The following is a 21,615-nucleotide window of genomic DNA, read 5'->3' on the forward strand; positions in this document are numbered from 1 at the left end:
CTTGCAAGTAGTTTTAATTTGCCAGGGAGTTTCATCCACAAAATGCTTTACAGAGAGCTGCTGATGTCTGATATTTGCAGAATTCTTGGAATGGAAACAAATTTTAGCCCTTTAGCATCATCGAAATCAAAGTGTTCAGATTTTTGCTTTTACCATGAAAATGTTTTAAACTGCCCAGTTCTTCAGTACGAGAGTTACGAAATGCTAGTGTCGGTAAACAAACACGCAATTAGAAAACGAGAGAATTGCCTCAGGTATACGTAGCAATGGAAAGTCAGCGATACACTAGAGTCCTAGGAGTGAAGGCTCCAAGACTGCAGTGTACGTCATGTCAAAAGCATTCACTGTTTCCATATCCATCAATAGCCTGCGGTCAATGATACTGAGTGTGTTCGGAAAACGATGTACATGCTATTGCAAATAAAATAAAATAAAATAAAAAATAAAAATAAATTGGAAATATAGTTACAAATGTTTAAAAATTTTCAGAGTACCCCCTCGTGCATCTACATATTTTTTCTAGCAGTTTTTACTAGGCACAGTATGTGTCCTGGAGTGCTTCAGTGGAAACCTCATTTGGAGTAGTTGGCACAGCAGGTTAGGTCACATCAATGCCATCAAAACAGTGTCCTCAGAAACGAAAAGAGGACTGCTGGAGCCACATAGGGACTGTGAGGGTGTTGCAGCAGCACTGTGAACTCACACTTCACCGAGAAGCCACGGAGTGGAGTGGCCGTAAGTGTTGTCGCAATGGAGCATCCAGGTAGCATCCGTCTGCATCCGTCTCCTTCAGCACCCGAAGGACCATTTTTCTCCATCTTTCGAGAACATCCACCGTGTAGGCAATGTTGACACCATGTCCTGGGGGGTCTGGATCACATCCTTAATGTCCAAAAGGATGGCATTATGCTCACCATCGAAACAGTGTGCAGATGAAACTCGGTGTCAACTTTCACTCACAGAACATTCAGAAATATAATGTTTATGAAAAATAAAAAAACTGTAAAAAATATTAAAATACCTTAAATTTATGACGGAAAACTAAGATGAGTGACTAGATGACAAGACACATAAGCAAAATACACCAATAATCCTAAACATTGTAACCAGTGCCCTCCCTTCCCCCAGGTATCAAATGATGCCTGGTGGCATTGTGGGCATGCAACAAAGTAAGGAAAGTAAATAAGTGCAGCACAGATGAAAGGGGAATCACTCTAGTGACGAAACGGGCTGCAAACTGGGAAAACCACTGACATAAGCAACTCTGACAAGGGCAGCTTCCTACGACGCGGCATCCAGGAACGGGCGTATAGGAAATGGCGAAGTTAGTCAGCTGTTCTCGTGCTACTGTCGTGAGCGTCTGCAGAAAGTAGCTGAAGGATGATGAAACCACTAGTACGTGACAAGGTGTCGCATGTGCAAGTTTCATCACAGAATGTGGAGGTCAGAAGCTTGCCCCCAGTGCTCAAATGGCTCTGAGCACTATGGGACGTAACAGCCGAGGTCATCAGACCCCTAGAACTTGGAACTACTTAAACCTAACTAACCTGAGGACATCACACACATCAGTGCCCGAGACAGGATTCGAACCTCTGACCGTAGTGGTCGCGCGGTTCCAGACTGAAGCGCCTAGAACCGCTCGGCCACCGCGCCAGTGTTTTGGAGCACACTGTTCAGTGCTAGTTATTAAATGTGGGGATCTGCCGTGGGTGGCCCTCCTCATGTGTTCCCACGTCGACTGAACCGAATCGTCAAATACGATTGCTGTGGGTACGGGATCAGCAGGATTGGACTGTGGATCAACGGAAACATCTCAGCGGATGAGATGAATCAGATTTCTTTTTTCACCAGATCGATGGCAGTGTCCAGAAATGCCGTCATCCACGTGAACAGTTGTATTATGCTATGGGGACCAATGACCTTAGCTTCCACGGGACCAACAGTAGTATTAGAGGCACTGTGACAGCTATGGGCCGATTGAAAACTACTGCAGACACCTCGAGTCCCTTCATTCTCGTTTTCTTGCCTGACAGTGATTACGTCCTCAGGAAGGATAAATGCCCGTGTCACAAGGCCAGAATTGCACTACAGCGGTTTGAGGAGCATGGCAGTGAACTCGTGTCGAAGTCTCAGCCACCAAATTTGTCTGACCTGAAACTATCAGGTTCTACAATAGCACCCACATATAGACGGCCCATAATTTATGGGAATTGCCTAGTTTCTGTGGAGACATCCGGTGCCATGTACCTCTGGAAACCTGCTAACGTCTTGTAAAATCCACCCACATAATCACTGCTGTATTACATTTGAAAGGTCAACTAAAACACTATTAGGCAGATAGTCATATTGTTTTGGCCTGTCAGGGTATTTCTATAGTCAGTTAATCAAAATTACACAACCATTGTACAATTTGTCTAACACCTGTGGTATAATATCTTTACCCTCGTCGTGAATGGCTCAGGAACTATGTCGGTCGGTCGATTTGGGGGAGGGGACCAACAGTGACGTCACGTTTCTTAGTCTGCTGCTACTAACCCTAGGCGCAATACTTTTCGCAGACCGTCTCCACATTAGCCGCTCAATGTACATAGAAAAACATATCATTGTGTGACACATAGTTCAGGAGATACAACATCAAATACTGAAATGCGTGAGAAATGCTGCATCATGCATGAGGCTTTAATTTATTCCTGCTTTACTAGTAACTCTACTGGCAACACATTTGGTAGCAGGCGCATATTTTACTGGATGTACCTGCAAATTGTATCATTGTACAGCACGTTGTTCAGGAGGTAGGGCGTCATTAATATTAAACAGCGAGGAACTTAACATCAGGACTTACGGTCATGACGTAGATGAAGGTAAGGAATTCTGCTACCTAGGCAAATAACCAATAGCGCAAATTAGCACTGAAAAAAGTATTACTGGCCAAGAGGGGTCTACTGGTACCAAATATAGACCATAATCTGAGGAAGAGATTTCTGAGAATGTACGCTTGGAACACAGCGTTGAATGGCAGTGAAACATGGATTGTGAGAAAAGAAGAGAATCGAAGCATTTGAGATGTGGTGATATAGACGAATGTTGAAAATTTGTTGGGCTGATAAGATGAAGAATGTGAAGATTCTCCACAGAATCTCCTGCTGCCTCCTCTCTCTCTCTCTCTCTCTCTCTCTCTCTCTCTCTCTCTCTCTGTTTCCACATTCCTCTTTTCTCTTTCCATCTTCTGTTTCCTCCTCTCTCTGTTTCTGTCTTCCTTCCCCCTCTCACCATCCTTCTCCTCCTGTCTACCCATCCACAGCGTCTCTTTATACCTACCGCTGTCCATCTCGAACACCCTGTCTGTCAACCTCCTCCACATCCATGTAGAAAACAATGACCAGGAGAGGGGATAGGACGAACATCTGTTAAGACATCAGGGAATAACTTCTGTGATACTAGAGGGAGCTGTAGAGGGAGAAAACTGTAGAGGAATACAACCAGCAAATAACTGACGACGCAGGTTTCAACTGCTACTTTTGACGAAGACGTTGGCAAAGGAGACGAGTTCGTGGTGGGAAGTGTCAAACCAGTCAGAAAATTGATGACTCAAAAGAAAAAGAAAAAAACCATGAAATCTCATGAAAATGCTACAACAGGGCGAAATATGTGTACAAATATGGGTGAAATATGTTAAATATATTTGAAATGTATTTGACATGTCCATATGTGAGCAAGACACAAGGAGAAAGGTCATCCTAAACTTCTGCAACATTTCAGATTTGGTACACATATTAGTTACAGTCTGGAAATATATAAGAACAACCTGCTTCCTATTTGGGTGTGTGAGATAATGTGGAGAGAGGAAGGAGGACGAAGAGAGATGGACAGATAACGAGGGAAAAAGAAAAGACAAGCAGACATAGGAGAAGAAGGAGATGGGTAGAGTTAGGGGAGGAGTGTGGAACGGAGAGGGAGAGAACAGAGGCGCAAATGGACAGAGAATAAGAGAAGAGCAGAGGGACAGTGACAGGAGTATGAAGAGAAAGAGAGAGAGATGGGGCACGAGGAGATGAACGGAGGTAAGAGGAGACGGACCAAGTAAGGGAAGAGAAGGACTGAGAGAAGGGCAAGGAGGAGACAGAGAGAGAGATGGAGTAGATCGGATTAGAGGGAAAGAAGAGATGGGCAGAAGGTGAAGGGGCAGATGGACAGGCTGCGGAGGAGTAGATTCACAGAGAGAGAGAGAGAGAGAGAGAGAGGGAGAGAGAGAGAGAGAGAGAGAGAGAGGAGGAGGAGGAGGAGGAGGAGGAGATTGACAGAGAAAGTAGCAGGACGAGATGACAGTGAGTGGATGTAGGAGACTGACATAGGGGATGGTGGACAGAGGAGAGAGGCTGTGGGTGGGTAGAGAAGAGGAGAAGGATGGTGAGAGGGGGAAGGAAGAGGGAAAGAGGGAGGGAGGCCAGAGGAGATGAACAGAGAGAAGGGGAAGGTGAAAGCAGAGAGAGAAAGAATGAGTGAGTGAGAGAGAGAGAGAGAGAGAGAGAGAGAGAGAGAGGGAGAGAGACAGAGGAGGTGGTAGGAGTAGGGCTAATACAGGACTGAAATAAATAAATACCAGGGAAATGCCGGTTCCTCAGCTAGTACATAATAAATATGTTGTACGTTGATAGTGCGTAGCCTGATCCTCTTGCTGTATGTTGTTGTTTGTTGTTGTGGTCTTCAGTCCACAGACTGGTTTGATGCAGCTCTCCATTATACTCTATCCTGTGAAAGCTTCTTCATCTCCCAGTACCTACTGCAACCTACATCCTTCTGAATGTGTTTGCTGTATTCACCTCTTGGTCTCCATCTCCGCTGCCCTCCAATCCCGAACTGGTGATCCCTTAATACCTCAGGACATGTGCTACCAACTGATACCTTCTTCTAGTCAAGTTGTGCCACAAACTTCTCTTCTCCCCAATCCTCTTCAATACCTCCTCATTAGTTATGTGACCTCCCCATCTAATCTTCAGCATTCTTCTGTAGCACCACATTTCGAAAGCTTCTATTCTCTTTTTGTCCAAACCATTTATCGTCCATGTTCACTTCCATACATGGCTACACTCCATACAAATACTTTCAGAAACGACTTACTGACACTTTATACTCGATGTTAACAAATTTCTCTTCTTCAGAAACGCTTTCCTTGCCATTGCCAATCTACATTTTATATCCTCCCTACTTCGACCATAATCAGTTATTTTGCTCCCCAAACAGCAAAACTCCTTTACTACTTTTAATGTCTCATTTCCTAATTAATTCCCTCAGCATCACCCGACTTAATTCGACTACATTCCATTATCCTCGTTTTGTTTTTGTTGATGTTCATCTTATATCTTCCACTGAAGACACTGTCTATTCCGTTCAACTGCTCTTCCAAGTCCTTTGCTGTCTCTGACTGAATTACAATGTCATCGGCGAATCTCAAAGTTTTTATTTCTTCTCCATGGATGTTAATACCTACTCCGAATATTTCTTTGTTTTCTTTACTGCTTGCTCAATATACAGATTGAATAACATCGGGGAGGGGCTGCAACCCTGTCTCGCTACGTTCGCAGGTTTGTATCCGTCCTCGGGCATGAATATGTGTGTTGTCCTTAGGTTAGTTAGGTTAAAGTAGTTCTAAGTTCTAGGGGACTGATGACCTCAGAAAGTAAGTCCTATAGAGCTCAGAGCCATTTGAACCATTTTTTTGCAACCCTGTCTCACTCGCTTCCCAATTACTGCTACCCTTTCATGTCCCTCGACTCTTATAACTACCATCTGGTTTCTGTACAAATAGCAAGTAGCCTTTCTCTCCCTGTATTTTACCCCTGCCACTTTTAGAATTTGAGAGAGAGTATTTTAGTCAACATTGTCAAAAACTGTCTCTGAGTCTACAAATGCTAGAAACGTAGGTTTGCCTTTCCTCCTAAGATAAGTCGTAGGGTCGGTATTGCCCCACGTGTTCCAGTATTTCTACGGAATCCAAACTGATCTTCCTCGAGGTTGGCTTCTAGTAGTTTTTCCATTCGTCTGTAAAGAAGTCGTGTCAGTATTTACAAGCTATGGCTTATTGAACTGATAGTTCGGTAATTTTCACATCTGTCAACACTTCTTTTCTCTGGAATTGGAATTGTTGCAAATAAAGCACAAGTCCGGCATGCTAGCGCCGCGGGGGTGGTGGGTAGGGGATGTGTCACTGTATTTGTGTGTCCAGGAGCTAAAAAATTGCTTCATTCCATTACGAAACCTCAATTTCTACCAGAGTTAAATAGCATTACCCAAATAAGAAATCTACGTGTATTTCCGTGAACTACCCGTTACTTAAAACCAAGTTTCAAACCTAGAACTGTTCACGAAATAAAGCTACGTGTTACGCAACGCACTCCATATCCGCATCTCCTCGTTAGAGGCTCAGTTTCCAATTACTTTCGTGAACCCAGGAGTTTGCTCCCTGTACATAATCCAGCCTGTCCATGCCCACATTTCCTTCTGGGCCAGATGGGTCGAAGCCAGTCGGCTAATGAAACACTGGCAGCAGAGTAGCCGGTACGCACCGGCAATCACACGCAGATTAGCTGTTTATTATGAGACGCGAGCGCGCCGGAAGATGGCAGCCGGCGCGCTTCTTGCTCGCTGATTAACCTCGGGCCGCCTCATCGCGCTTGCGAGGCCCAATGTTTCGCAGATGCGGGCGACTAATTGCCGGCGCAGCGATTACGGCCGGATCTGCTGCCCGTGACCGCAATTTCATTAGCCGTCCAGGCTCGCAGCGGCGCTCTGGACTGGTGCACGCTGCCCGCCAGTCCTGTGCTCGCACATCGGACCGTCACACTAAGGCACAGAGGAACTGCCGTCTGTGACGGCTGACTGTCGGGCCTGGCTTCCTCACAGTCCTCGTCACTCCACACATTTCCTGTCTACAAACACCCTGTATCGTATTCCAAAACGTCGCTATTTTATGCACAGGCTATCATCCGTTTTTCCGGCCGGTGTGGCAGGGCGGTTCTAGGCGCTTCAGTCTGGAACCGCGCGACAGCTACGGTCGCAGGTTCGAATCCTGCCTCGGGCATGGATGTGTGTGATGTCCTCACTTTAGTTAGGTTTAAGTAGTTCTAAGTTCTAGGGGACTGATATCCTCAGATGTTAAGTCCCATAGTACTCAGAGGCATTTGAACCATATCATCCGTTTGGAGGATTTACGAGAGTAATTCTTGACACTGATTAGTTATTAACAGGTTAAAAATTTCTTTCACGTTCAGTATTACTGCTTGTAATCAGTACATTTTCCATGTCCTGTATGCCAAAGTGGCTAGATCCAGGCCTCAGAAGCCACATGATTCTCAGCGCAAAGCACGCCAGACGAGGTGTCCGTTGTGGTTGCTGCACATTCTGAAACGACCTGCTTAGAGCTGTTAAAGTACCGTAGGCTTCCGTAGAATACTACAAGTGAATATAAACTACGATAGATTTCCTAGTAGCTGCGATAATTTAAGGTCACAACCACATTGCATGTATGTAAGGTGGGTTGCATGCGTATCAGGCGTTAACTTATAACGATCTCTTTCTTTACGTATGCGGTCAGTGTCTTCCTAGAATCCTCCCCCACCAAAAAAAAAAAAAAAAAAAAAAAAAAATGGGAAGCAATGTCTACAAACTGATTGAGGATATATAAGGGGCCAGGTAATCAATGGAACATTTTTTCCTACCTAGTTATCGTATTTTTTATTTCTTTATTTTTTATTTATTTTTTTACTTAAAAGTCCGCCGATGTGACAGAGCGCTTCTAGGCGCTACAGTCTGGAACCGCGCGACCGCTACGGTCGCAGGTTCGAATCCTGCCTCCGGCATGGATGTGTGTGATGTCCTTGGGTTAGTTAGGTTTAAGTAGTTCTAAGTTCTAGGGGACTCATGATCTCAGAAGTTAAGTCCATAGTGCTCAGAACCATTTTTTTACTTCAAAATAAACAGTATTTACAGCGAAAACTCAAACTGTTAATATTTAATGCAGGCTTTATTCGCAAATTGTTGATTTATAACCTGAAACAGCGAACATAAAGAAAATAATACAGGTATATTATATAGCCGTAGAAACGCAAGCTCCTCATCGAAAAGGTAAAATCAAAAAGAATGCATCACAAAAATATATCAAACGTCACTTCAGTACGTCATCGAACTTAGTTTCTATTACTCATAAACAACTTCCGTATTTATCAATAATAAAAGGAAACTCTTGCCTTTGATCATTATGGAGAACGTTCTATTGAGTACAAAACAGCAACAGTCACGTAAGACGTATCACCCCTTTAACACACATCAAAAATGTTTTCCATCACCTCGGTTCCGAGAGTTCCGGAACCTGTACAGAAAACTGGAAAAGAGGGGAACATAAACATCATATTCCCCTATTTATTGCTCATGAAAACCACACATTGCATATTGTACCACCGTACATCGAGACCTTCAGAGGTGGTGGTCCTGATCGCTGTACACACCGGTACCCCTAATACCCAGTAGCACGTCCTCTTGCATTTATGCACGCCTGTATTCGTCGTGGCGTACTATCGACAAGTTCATCAAGGTACAGCTGATCGAGATTGTCCCATTCCTCAACGACGACTCGGCGTAGATCCCTCAGAGTGGTTGGTGGGTCACGTCGTCCATAAACAGCCCTTTTCAATCTGTCCCAGGCATGTGCGATAGGGTTCATGTCTGGAGAGCATGCTGGTCACTCTAGTCGAGCGATGTCGTTATCCCGAAGGAGGTGATTCACATGATGTGCATGATGGGGGCGCGAACTGTCGTCCATGAAGATGAATGCCTCGCCAATATGCTGCCGATATGGTTGCACTATCTGTCGGAGAATGGCATTCACGTATCCTACAGCCGTTACGGTGCCTTTCATGACCACCAGCGGTGTACGTCTACCCCAGATAATGCCACCTCAAAACATCAGAGAGCCCCCTCCATGCTGCACTCGCTGGACAGTGTGTCTAAGACGCTAAACCTGACCGGGTTGCCTCCAAACACGTCTCCGACGATTGTCAGGTTCAAGGCATAAGCGACACTCATCGCTGAAGAGAACGTGATTCCAATCCTGAGCGGTCCAATTGGCATGTTGTTGGGCCCATCTGTACCGCGCTGTTTGTTGTCGTGGTTGCAAAGATGGACCTTGCCATGGACGATGGGAGTGAAGTTGAGCATGATGCAGCCTACTGCTCACAGTTTTAGTCGTAACACGACGTCCTTTGGCTGAACGAAAGACATTATACAACATGGTGGCGTTGCTTTCAGGGTTCCTCCGAGCCATAATCCGGGGATTGCGGTCATCCACTACAGTAGTAGCCCTTTGGCGGCCTGAGAAAGGCATGTCATCGGCAGTTCCTGTCTCTCTGTATCTCCCTCATGTCCGAACAATATCGCTTGTGTTCACTCCGAGACGCCTGGACACTTCCCTTGTTGAGAGCCCTTCCTGGCACAAAGTAACATTGAAGACGCAATATTACCCAGGTATTGACCGTCTAGGCATAGTTGAAGTACAGACAACACGAGCCGTGTAACTCCTTCGTGGTGGAATGACTGGAAGTGATCGGCTGTCGGACCTCGTCCGTCTAATAGGCGCTGCTCACGCATGGTTGTTTAAATCTTTGGGTGGGTGTAGTAGCATCTCTGAACAGCGAAGGAGACTATGTCTATGATACAATACCCATAGTCAACGTCTATCTTCAGGAGTTCTGGGAAGCGTGTGACGCAAAACTTTTTTTTGTTGTGTGTATTTCGTGGAAGGCTACACATATCGAAACGCGGTTTTCGCCAAATGCTTGAGCGTCGAGGGCACATATGTTTTTGTTTGTTAATGTTTCTAGCGCTGGTATCAACAGAGATATTGAACTTTATATCAATGCATGCGATAACACTTGAGATAACAGTTACAGTAATATAGCGTTTGTTAATGTTGGCAATGGAACCTGTGATACAGAATCAAGAATTATCCTAGAATGTGAGAGCACAGTGACCGGAAACAGCATCTGCGGTGCAAATATTGCAAAGCAGGCGTATTTGTACACCGTAAAGTATGCCTGCGCTACGAGAATAAAGCTTGCTTTTCCCCTGAACCAACTGACATCCTAGATGCAGGTACATATACGAATGCTGTACATGGAAATACGACGTAGGCTAGACTGTAGCGTATCACAAGTGGGTTAGAAAAACTATTTCACATTTCTGCATCCTCCCTTATTTACGTGAGCTGAAACAGAGAAATCAACTGGTTATTCTTCAAAAAGAAAGAGGTCTTGTGCGCTGCAAAAAGCAGTAGCTAAATGTCAGAAGGGAGATTTGACCTATCTTCTCCTGTACGTTGCTGTGTGTATCTTAGAGGTAAAATACATGCTGTTGGTTGGTTGGTTGATCCAAGGGAGGGGACCAATCAGCAGCGTCATCGGTCCCTACATGTAGGACAACTGTCTCTACCTACACTGTTCTAAATTATATCATAAGGGATACATTCGTTGAACTAAACACTTTAATAAGAATCCTTTGAGGGCCACATATTCACCGCAAAATAAATATTCATCCTAAAAAAACATCGTTTCATCTTGAACGTAAGAGCGTGATAACATTGTCTCCAGTGATGTCCAATACACACTATCGACTTATTTGACATTGCAATGTAGTTTCGAATACATGTAAATGGAATAAACAATTTATTTACAATAATTTGGTAACCACCTGATTCATATGACATAAATTTTGGTTTGCAAAAAATGACTTTATCCTTTATTGAAGCATGTGTTCAAACTGTGAACCATGGACTGAAAGGATCATTTGTAGTCGCCGTTCGAAAGAACGATGATCAGATGAGGTTACATTGGATGATATGTCAGAGCATGCACTGCCGATTTGACGGCACATACCGTATGGGGCTTTGTCATTGCATCTTTTAGTGCTCCCTAAAGAAAGAAAGATCAGTCAAATCGGTGAACCTCTCAGACCGTTTGGCAACAGAATTTCTTCATATACAACCTCCAAGAAGGTTCTCGTTCAGTATTTGCATTGCAACCGCGACGACTGAGACGGGCGATGGTAGTGTTGAGGCCACATACTCTGTCGAATACCTAATGGTAGCTTCTCTAGAAGGACCGGCAGAATGTTCGTCAGGAACTGTGTGTACGAATGACCATTTGGAACGGCCGAGACGAAGTAAGATCATACAATATAACTTCCTATGATGCTGCACAATACGTTGTCGTTGATGTTGCATCTAAAGAAGCCAGTGTGGGTTTTCGGTTGCCCAGTAGTGTATGTTATGTAAATTTATACTCTCGTGGTTAGTAAACATTCAAAAAATGGTTCAAATGGCTCTGAGCACTATGGGACTTAACATCGGAGGTCATCAGTCCCCTTTTAGAAATACTTAAACCTAACCAACCTAATGACATCATACACAGCTATTATCGAGGAAGGATTCGAACCTGCGACCGTAGCAGTCGCGCGGCTCCGGACTGAAGCTCCTAGAACCGCTCTGCCACCACGGCTGGCTAGTAAAAAATGCTTCATCGGTTAAGAGCACACTTCGGAAAAAAGTAGGGCCGTCTCTCAAATGCTGAAGGGCAAACCGACAAATTCTGTCCGACGTTTGAAATCACGGCCGTCTAATGTCTGATGTTGCGACAGACGACAGGGATGAAAATTCTGTCGATGCAGGTTGCGAATGGCACTCGTCTGGCTGATTCCACATTCCTTGGCAGTATGTCTCGTGCCAATGGGCGGATTCATTAGCGTCGTACCCAGAAGTGCTTCTTCGACTTCTCTGTCAGTTTCAGTCTTCGTTCTTGTCCTCTTTTTGACGTTCAAGCAGCTTTTCCGCATCCTGTAGTACAGACAAGTAAACAGGTTAATGTGTTGACATTCTGGCACAGCGTAGTACGATAGCTCTGCTTGACGGTTTTTGCACCGCTAGTGACGATTCCGCCCACCGTGCTCTCAAATTGTAGGGAATTTCTCGAATTTGTCTACGACAGGTTTCAGTATCAACACTAAGAGAGGCTGTGTCACTGTAATTGTCGTCTCAAGAGCTATCGCATGCGGCTATAAAGATATACGGTTCTAAAAACATTAACCAAGCAAAAGTACGTGGCCCTCGATGCTCTTTCACGAAAATCGCGTTTCGATACGAGTAACCGTTCACGAAATAAAATGAGTGTTACTCTTACGTTACATAAAAGCCAGTAGGTTACGCCATCAACTAACTTTTCTCACTTAAAAATGCAATTTATGTTCTGTACTCCTGATAGAAAGGATATTACGGAGACATGGATTAGCCACAGCCTGGGGGATGTTTACAGAATGTGATTTTCACTCTGCAGCGGAGTGTGCGCTGATATGAAACTTCCTGGCAGATTACAACTGTGTGCCGTACCGAGACTCGAACTCAGGACCTTTGCCTTTCGCCGGGAAGTTCAAATGGCTCTGAGCACTATGGGACTTAACATCTGTGGTCATCAGTCCCCTAGAACTTAGAACTACTTAAACATTACTAACCTAAGGTAATCACACACATCCATGCCCGAGCCAGGATTCGAACCTGCGGCCGTAGCAGTCCCGCGGTTCCAGACTGAGCGCCTGAACCGCTAGACAACCGCGGCCGGCTCGCCGGGAAGTGCTTGGAAGTTAGGAGACTAGGTACTGTCAGAAGTAAAGCTGTGAGGACGGGGCGTGAGTCGGGCTTGGGTAACTCAGATGGTAGAGCACTTGCCCGCGAAAGGCAAAGGTCCTGAGTTCGAGTCTCGGTCCCGCACACAGTTTTAATCTGCAAGGAAGTTTCGTATCCGCGCACACTCCGCTGCAGAGTGGAAATCTCATCCCAGTCTAGTAATGATCTGAAAGTACATCGACGAAAGACGAAAGTATTGAGAGGTAACATAAATGAGAACAGGATTTACAGTCACAAAGCATATGAAATTAAGGAATTTTACTACCTAGGGAGCAAAATAACCAATGATGGACGGAGCAAGGAGGTCATCAAAAGCTGACTAGCACCTGTAGAAAGGGCATTCCTGGTCAAGAGAAGTCTGCTAGTATCAGACATAGACCTTAATTTTAGGGAGAAATTACTGAGAACGGAAGTCTGGTGTACGCCATTGTATGGTAGTGAAACATCTACTGTGGGAAAACCAGAATAGAAGAGAGTCGAAGCCTTTGAGATATAGTGCTACAGACGAATGTTGAAAATTAGGTGGACTGGTAAGTCAAGGAATCAGCAGGTTGTGCGCAGAATGAGAGATGAATATTTGGAAAACACCGACAAAGAGATGGACCTGATGATAGGGTATCTGTTAACACATCAAGGAATGACTTCCATGGTACTAGAGGGAGCTGTAGAGGGCAAAAGCTGCAGAGGAAGACAGAGATTAGAGTACATCCAGCAAATAATTGAAAAAGTAGGCTGTAAGTTCTCCTCTATGATGAACAGGTAGCCACAAGAGGGCCCGCATCCCGTGATCGTGCGGTAGCGTTCTCGCTTCCCACGCACGGGTTCCCGGGTTCGATTCCCGGCTGGGTCAGGGATTTTCTCTGCCTCGTGATGGTGTTGTGTGATGTCCTCAGGTTAGTTAGGTTTAAGTAGTTCTAAGTTCTAGGGAACTGATGACCATAGATGTTAAGTCCCATAGTGCTCAGAGTCATTCTTTTTGCCACAAGAGGGGAATTCGTGGCGGGCCGAATCAAACCTGTCAGAGGCCTGATAACTCAAAAAAACTGAAGGTACACGTAACCAATGGAGAAGGAGCGTATGGAGCGTAGATGAACTGCTTAGTAGACAAGTAACTCACAGCAGGGGAACAGCACAAGTGGTGTTGATACAAAGCAAAGCAATAGCAACGATAAACAAGGCAAACATAGCACTTTATCTAGAACAACGGTTGCGAAACTTGACATTTCGTCAGAAAGGATCCCAAGAAATTTCGCAGATTGAGAAAGAAGTGACAGATGAAATGTCAACGTTTCTGCAGTATGGGTCAGTGGAACGTGTCGTCTCGACTGAGCAGACAAAGTACTTGAGGAGTACAATGCTGAAAATAAGTGATAAAAAAGTGGCAGTTATACCGAAACAGATGTCGTTCCATGTAGTTCATCATGCTTGTCGGACAGGGAGCCAGAAATCCCGTCTCCAGTGAAACGTAGTAAAGGACATTCGTTTTCCAAGAAGTAGGTGCTAAACATAATTACGTATATGGAACATCATCCGCATGATAATAAAAAAAATACAGTTACGAACAAATTAGGCGAATTAAGTCGGGTGATGCTGAGGGAATTAGATTAGGAAATGAGACACTTAAAGTAGTAAAGGAGTTTTGCTATTTGGGGAGCAAAATAACTGATGATGGTCGAAGTAGAGAGGATATAAAATGTAGACTGGCAATGGCACGGGAAGCGTTTCTAAAGAAGAGAAATTTGTTAACATCGAGTCTAGATTTAAGTGTCAGGAAGTCATTTCTGAAAGTATTTGTATGGAGTGTAGCCATGTATGGAAGTGAAACATGGACGATAAATAGTTTGGACAAGAAGAGAATAGAAGCTTCCGAAATGTGGTGCTACAGAAGAATGCTGAAGATTAGATGGGTAGATCACATAACTAATGAGGAAGTATTGAATAGGATTGGGGAGAAGAGAAGTTTGTGGCACAACTTGACCAGAAGAAGGGATCGGTTGGTAGGACATGTTCTAAGGCATCAAGGGATCACCAATTTAGTACTGGAGAGCAGCGTGGAGGGTAAAAATCTTAGAGGGAGACCAAGAGATGACTACACTAAGCAGATTCAGAAGGATGTGGATTGCAGTGGGTTCTGGGAGATGAAAAAGCTTGCACAGGATAGAGTAGCATGGAGAGCTGCATCAAACCAGTCTCAGCACTGAAGACCACAACAACAACAACATGAGCAAATTTCGAATAAGCCAGCAGCAATATTATCTTGTAGTTCGTAAGAAGAACTAAGGGTATTCAAGGGATAACAAAGCGCACTTTTTACAAAAACTGGCGTTTGTGCGTTTCAGGTGCGTTGGATACTACTTACAGGGTGTGCGTGGTAGTGACCTACAACGTTATTCGCATCAACCTGTACTCTAAATAGATTACAGTAGTCGGTTACATAACCTCAGACTGTGCTATAGAATTGGAAGACGTAAAATAAGGAAATTTCAGTCAAAGCGTCAACTTGACGATGCACAGGAAATGCGGAATCAGCCCAAAAATGTATATATGAGATAAGCAAACTTATCCCAGTGTTTAGCAAGGAATTTGTTTCCAACTCGGACCAAAAGGAATTGGAAGAAGAAATGCATATGGAAAGAACCCTGGAAATCAGAAGTACCGAGAGAGCTGTATCAAGATCAACTACCAACAACGTCCTAAAGTGTTAGCATACAATTATGCCAACTGTTAATCTAGATGGTAAACTGGCTGGGAAGTTATTTATTGTACTATGAAAAGTTGGAGCTCCTCTGTCCCCTACAATTCTATCTCGGGTGTGTGATTTTGCAGGGACAGTAGGGAATATCTACGTTACAACAAGTAATAGTGGTGAAATGGTCAGAAGGGAACTACAGCTATGTTAGGAACACTGCTTTTGGCCAGTAGTTGGTCAAACTAATTTGCTTTTGCATGATTTCGGAAAGGAAAGAAAGAGGAAGATTGGGTTTAACGCCACGTCCGCATCGAGGTCATTAGAGACGGAGAACAGTCTTTAATTGTGTCTAGGATGCGGAAGGGAATCGGCAGTACCCTTTCAAAGAAACCATCCATTTTCCTGGAGAGACTTAGGGACGTTACAGAAAATATAAGTCTGGATGGCTGGGCATGGGTTTGAACCGTCATCCTCATTTTTGATTCCTGCTCTGCGTATTACAGTCATACTCATTTAGAGCCAACTGTCCCTCCTGAAAAGTGTGCAACAGTGCAATTCGGATCAGCTAAAACCACTGAAAAAATTCAGCCTCTGGGTGTTTGCTTTTCTCCGTGCCACATAACATTATCACACTATCTGCTGCTACGCCTTTAGGACAGCCAGTTTCACAATAAGCTCCTCGACGACTGTTTTGCATTCGATTTCCCTTCACGATTTGTGACTCGCTTTCGATAATGTTGATGTGGACCTTTTCGATCACTATGGTGCGTCATTTTTCGTTCGCTTTTCATGGTGCAAGTGAGTGGTTTGTTTTTAAATTTCTTAGACGTCGACGATGTCCATTCTCCCATAGAAGTTGATCTTTGCACCTCCAACACATTCATTTTCTGTCGCCTTCCTGTTGCACATGATGAGTCATTGGCGCTACATTTTTCCTGTGGTACACTCATGCTCATCAATTAAGGATAATGCTGATACATGGTGAAACAACGCTCTGGTGGGTGGTTTGTGCGTTTAAATCAACTCAGGGTATGACCATGCGGTGCATTTGACCTCCGGTCATCGCACGGTGGCGCTGGCAGCACTCCGCGTACTTAAAGGTATGTTGGTGCATGTCAGAGTACGGTGCAACGAGTAAGTGTGGAGCCGTTTTCAGAATTGCTAATGGTCACTGTGTGTTGAAAATGGCTCAGAGAACACATACTGATGACTTTATGAGGGGTAGAATACTAGGGAGACTGGAGGCTGGTCAAACACAGCAGGTCATAGCACGGGCCCTCTGTGTGCCACAAAGTGTGATCTCACGATTGTGGCAATGATTCCAGCAAACAGGAAACGTGTCCAGGAGCTACAATACGGGACGTCCACAGTCTACTACACCACGAGCAGACCGATATCTCACCATCAGTGCCCGCAGACGGCCACGGAGTACCGCAGGTAGCCTTGCTCAGGAACTTATCACAGCCGCAGTTGTATCCAGACACACAGCCTACAGACGACAGAACAGACATGGTTTATTCGCCCGGAGACCTGCAAGGTCCATTTCAGTGCGTTCCACTGACGCCTGGTTATAGGAGAGCCCGTAAAGCCTAGTGTCAAGGACACAGTATATGATCATTGGAACAGTGGACCAAGGTTATGTTCACGGTCGAGTCCAGGTATAGTCTGAACAGTGATTGTCGTATGATGTTCATCTGGTGTGAACCAGGAACCAGATACCAACTCCTTAATGTCCTTGAAAGGGACCTGTATGAATGTCGTGCTTTGATGGTGTGGGGTGGGATTGTGATTGGTGCACGTACACCCGTGCATGTCTTTGACAGAGGAACTGTATCAGGTCAGATGTGTCATTTTGCACCAGTACGTCCGTCTTTTCAGGGGTGCAGTGGGTCCAACCTTCCTCCTGGTGGATGATAACGCACGGGCTCACGGAGCTGCCATCGTGGTGGAGTACCTTGAAACAGAAGATATCAGGTGAATGGAGTGGCCTGCCTGTTCTCCAGACCTAAACCCCATCGAGCTCGTCTGGGATGCTCTTGGTCGACTTGTCGCTGCACGTCTTCAAACCCCTAAGACACTTCAGGAGCTCCGACAGGCACTGGTGCAAGGCTGGGAGGCTATACCCAGCAGCTGCACGACCACCTGATCCAGAGTATGCCAAACCGTTCTGCGGCCTGTGTACGTGTGCATGGTGATCACATCCCACATTGATGTCGGGGTACATGCGCAGGAAACAGTGGCGTTTTGTAGCACATGTGTTTCGGGACGGTTTTCTCAACTTATCACCAATACCGTGGACTTACAGATCTGCATCGTGTGTGTTCCCTATGTACCTATGCTATTAGCGCCAGTTTTTTGTAGTGCCACCACATTCTGCATTTATCCTTAATTTTTGAGCATTAGTGTAACTGTTAACACAGCACTTGCAAACGAGCTTTGCTAAAGACTCAACTTCCGGCCTCGCACATAATATGTTCCTTGTCAGAAGCAACGAGGGACAGACTGCTATACCAACGCACAGATCAGGAAAGGATAAATACCAGTAGTTCTTCGCAGTAAGCCTTACCATTCCTCGCCACATATATCAAGACATTCTCGTGAAAGTCATTGTGCTAGCTGGACCGCTGGTAGCACTTGGGACCTCATGAGTGAATCCTTCATGCGACATTTCACTACGATCCTACGAGATGCTCGGTGGTAAGTGTCTGTCAGTACAGTACATGAGGCCCCTGCTCTTGGTTTAGCTGTGTCTGTTCCTTCACGTGTGCACTTCACAATCACGTTACCAACAGTCGACTTGTACAACTTTAGAAAGGTTGAAATGTTCCTGATGGGTTTGTTAGTTGCGTGATATCGAGTGACTAGTCCACGTTCGAAGTTAATGAACTCCCCTCACCGCAAGCCATTCTGCTGCTATTCCTTCTCTACTGACAACACTGTACACTCTACCTCCTCTTAATTCAAGGGTCAGTCTCTAGTGACAAACCGTGCTCAATTCCGAATTACGCGTGGGTGTCCAGATACTTTTCACCATACACTGTACCTCTCAGTACCTGTCCCAATTGCAATCTGAGGTATCCCTGGTTTCTAAAACGTGAACGGCAATATAATTTATGTGGGTAGCAAGTGAACCGGTTCGCTTAATACGTGTACAACATAGCAGAGAGCGTCAGAGAGAATGGGATGCCCCCTCCGCAGGGCGAATCGCACCTGCTGCCTGAGCGTGCGTGCAATTAGAGATTGCACAGCAATACTTTCATTAATAAAAGTATCAGATCTTTTGTTTCGCAGTGAATAATGTAATAAATTCTCTGAAAAGCGTTCTTATTCATAGTTTTTAGAATCAAACACTATTACAGCATCTGTCGTTCGCCCCGTAGCGCTACGGTAGTGTAACTGCCTTCCACGGAAAGGGGTTGGGTTCGATTCCCGGCAGGGCACTGGATGTTGTACGTCTTTTAAGGTCATTGATACGCAAAAAAATAGGTCGCCGAAGTGGCCTCAACAAAAAAGACTGCCAATAAGGCGGTCGAACCCTGAAGGTGATACCCCGGTCAATAAATGCCATACGATCAATTTTCACAGCCTGTGTCATCCTACACAACAGTGTTGTTGCGGAGCATGGTATCGTGTTGAGTTGGCTTGGCGCTAGTGGTAGTACTAAGGTTGTCATGGTTCAAGTGGTTGAGAAGGCATGGGAGTTAGGAGGATCTTGGGCTCCCGTTGGCTGAGACAAGACGGGGTGCCATAAGCGGGCCCTTACCGAGTTAATGGCCGAGTTAACCTCACAGCTGCGCCAGGTGATTCGGAAGGAGTTACAGTTTACATCTGTACCTGACGAAGGAAACTGCTGCAGTAGAGTCAGCTCTGAAGTAGAACCCCCGTCGTACCGGACTCCTTGGTGGTGGCTAGTAATAGTACATTTTATTAGACCACTTTGAATAAATAATAGTTTATTAATTACAACAAAACTTATTTTTGCTCGCCTGGCTCGGATGTAGCTATAAAACTGCAAAAATGGACTTGCGGCTCAGAATACGCTACGTGAGCCACTATTACTGATTGGCAAACTGATAAAGTTCAGAATGGCCGTACTGTGGGTTCATTACAGTTACTGGAAAAGACAAGGCCGTAGACTCTTGTTGGCTTAGTTCTGACAGCGTTGGCGCGTAGGTGCAGCTTACAGAAGGCGAAAGTCTCTTCACTCCCCGGCGGTTGACAGGAGCTGCGTCGCGGTGAGAAGCCAGCACAAAGATGTTAGTCCGGCAGTAAATTCCTGGAAGTGCCCAGGATCCGACCTCGACATGAACTGCCTTCCTGGCCTCTGGCGGCGCTGTTTCAGGGCAGTAAGACGAACCACGATCTCTGTTATACACGTCACACACCTGAAATGTACGATAAGCAATAACTTCTCGGCTGTTCAAAGACTCCAGCCCTGGTACAGTCTCCACATTACGACCACGAACTAGAGCCACAGTAACCCAACCATTACCATGTGCACTAGTGTCAGCATTAGTAAGAGTAAAATTGAGTAGACATCCACAAAACACTGAAGGACCATGAAGAATATCTTGCGCACCTACTCCGCTCTTCGTAGTAATAGATACATTATGAATAGCTTCATACAGTGCAAGCCGCGAACGCCTTCTCCTCCTAAAATAACCGACATAACCAGTCTGTGTCGATGCTGCTGCGCGTGCGGCTGCTCGGCGACTGACGCCTTCTTACCAGAAACGTCACGTTTATAGCGGGAGACCCCGCTTCTACCTAGCGTCCAATTGGTGCCTCGTGATAATGCTTTCCAGTGCAGCATCTCTGCGGAGGTCGATACTTCCTGCGCCGCTCACGAAACTCGACGTCATCGCGTGAGAAGCCTAGCACGCAATTACAGAGCTTTCAAGCTATGGTGACTCACTAATGGCCAACATGAATGCTCTGATGTTTTGAACTATGGAGGTAGTCAATGACGGTGCGTTAGAAGAACTGGACGTCAGGAGTGCTCTGACAGAGGTAATGATAAGTGATATATTCTTGGCTACATAATTACAGGGCAGTTGGATGTATTTAAATGCTGCTGTGGTCTTCAGTCCTGAGACTGGTTTGATGCAGCTCCCCATGCTACTCTATCCTGTGCAAGCTTCTTCATCTCCCAGTACCTACTGCAACCTACATCCTTCTGAATCTGTTTACTGTATTCATCTCTTGGTCTCCCTCTACTATTTTTACCTTCCACGCTGCCCTCCAATACTAAATTGGTGATCCCTTGATGCCTCAGAACATGTCCTACCAACCGATCCCTTCTTCTAATCAAATAGTGCCACAAACTTCTCTTCTCCCCAATCCTATTCAATACCTCCTCAATAGTTACTTGGTCTACCCATCTAATCCTCAGCACTCGTCTGTAGCACCACATTTCGAAAGCTTCTATTCTCTTCTTGTCCACACTAGTTATCGTCCATGTTTCACTTCCATGCAAGGCTACAATCCATACAAATACTTTCAGAAACGACTTCCTGACACTTAAATCTGTACTCCATGTTAACAAATTTCTCTTCTTTAGAAACGCTTTCCGTGCCATTGCCAGTCTAGATTTATATCCTCTCTACTGCGACCATCATCAGTTATTTGGCTCCCCAAATAGCAAAACTCCTTTACTACTTTAAGTGCCTCATTTCCTAATCTAATTCCCTCAGCGTCACCCGACTTAATTCGACTACATTCCACGTATTTAAATAGGATGTGGAAATATTAGGTGTGGCAAATAGTGACCCAAGGTGCTGAGACTAGACAGTAGGGTAAGCAGTTCACTACATTGCTGCATCCTCAATTAGAAATGATTAACGATAATCAATTTCGTGCAGGTTTTATTTCCAGCCTAGTTAGTAGCCTTCAATGAATTTAGGCCGGTGTTTTGGTTAAATGAGGTAAGGGTGTTGCTGTTGTTATTACTACGTGCTAGGTGCATTCTCTAGCATAGGGGAACCAGAGTGACTTTTCCTACAAAACCACTTTGTAGTTACCATTGTAAGTAGACTGTTTAGGTTTTTTTATTGGTAACGCCGCCGCCACGTAGCGCTCTGTATGAAAATCACTGGCTGTGCCGTGTGCAGTCTGTGGCTGGTTGGCATTGTTGCTGTCTGCCATTGTAGTGTCGGGCAGCGGCAGCTGGATGCTAACAGCGCGTAGCGTTGCGCAGTTGGAGGTG

Source organism: Schistocerca gregaria, chromosome 8 (assembly GCF_023897955.1).
Source record: "Schistocerca gregaria isolate iqSchGreg1 chromosome 8, iqSchGreg1.2, whole genome shotgun sequence".
NCBI lineage: Eukaryota > Metazoa > Arthropoda > Insecta > Orthoptera > Acrididae > Schistocerca > Schistocerca gregaria.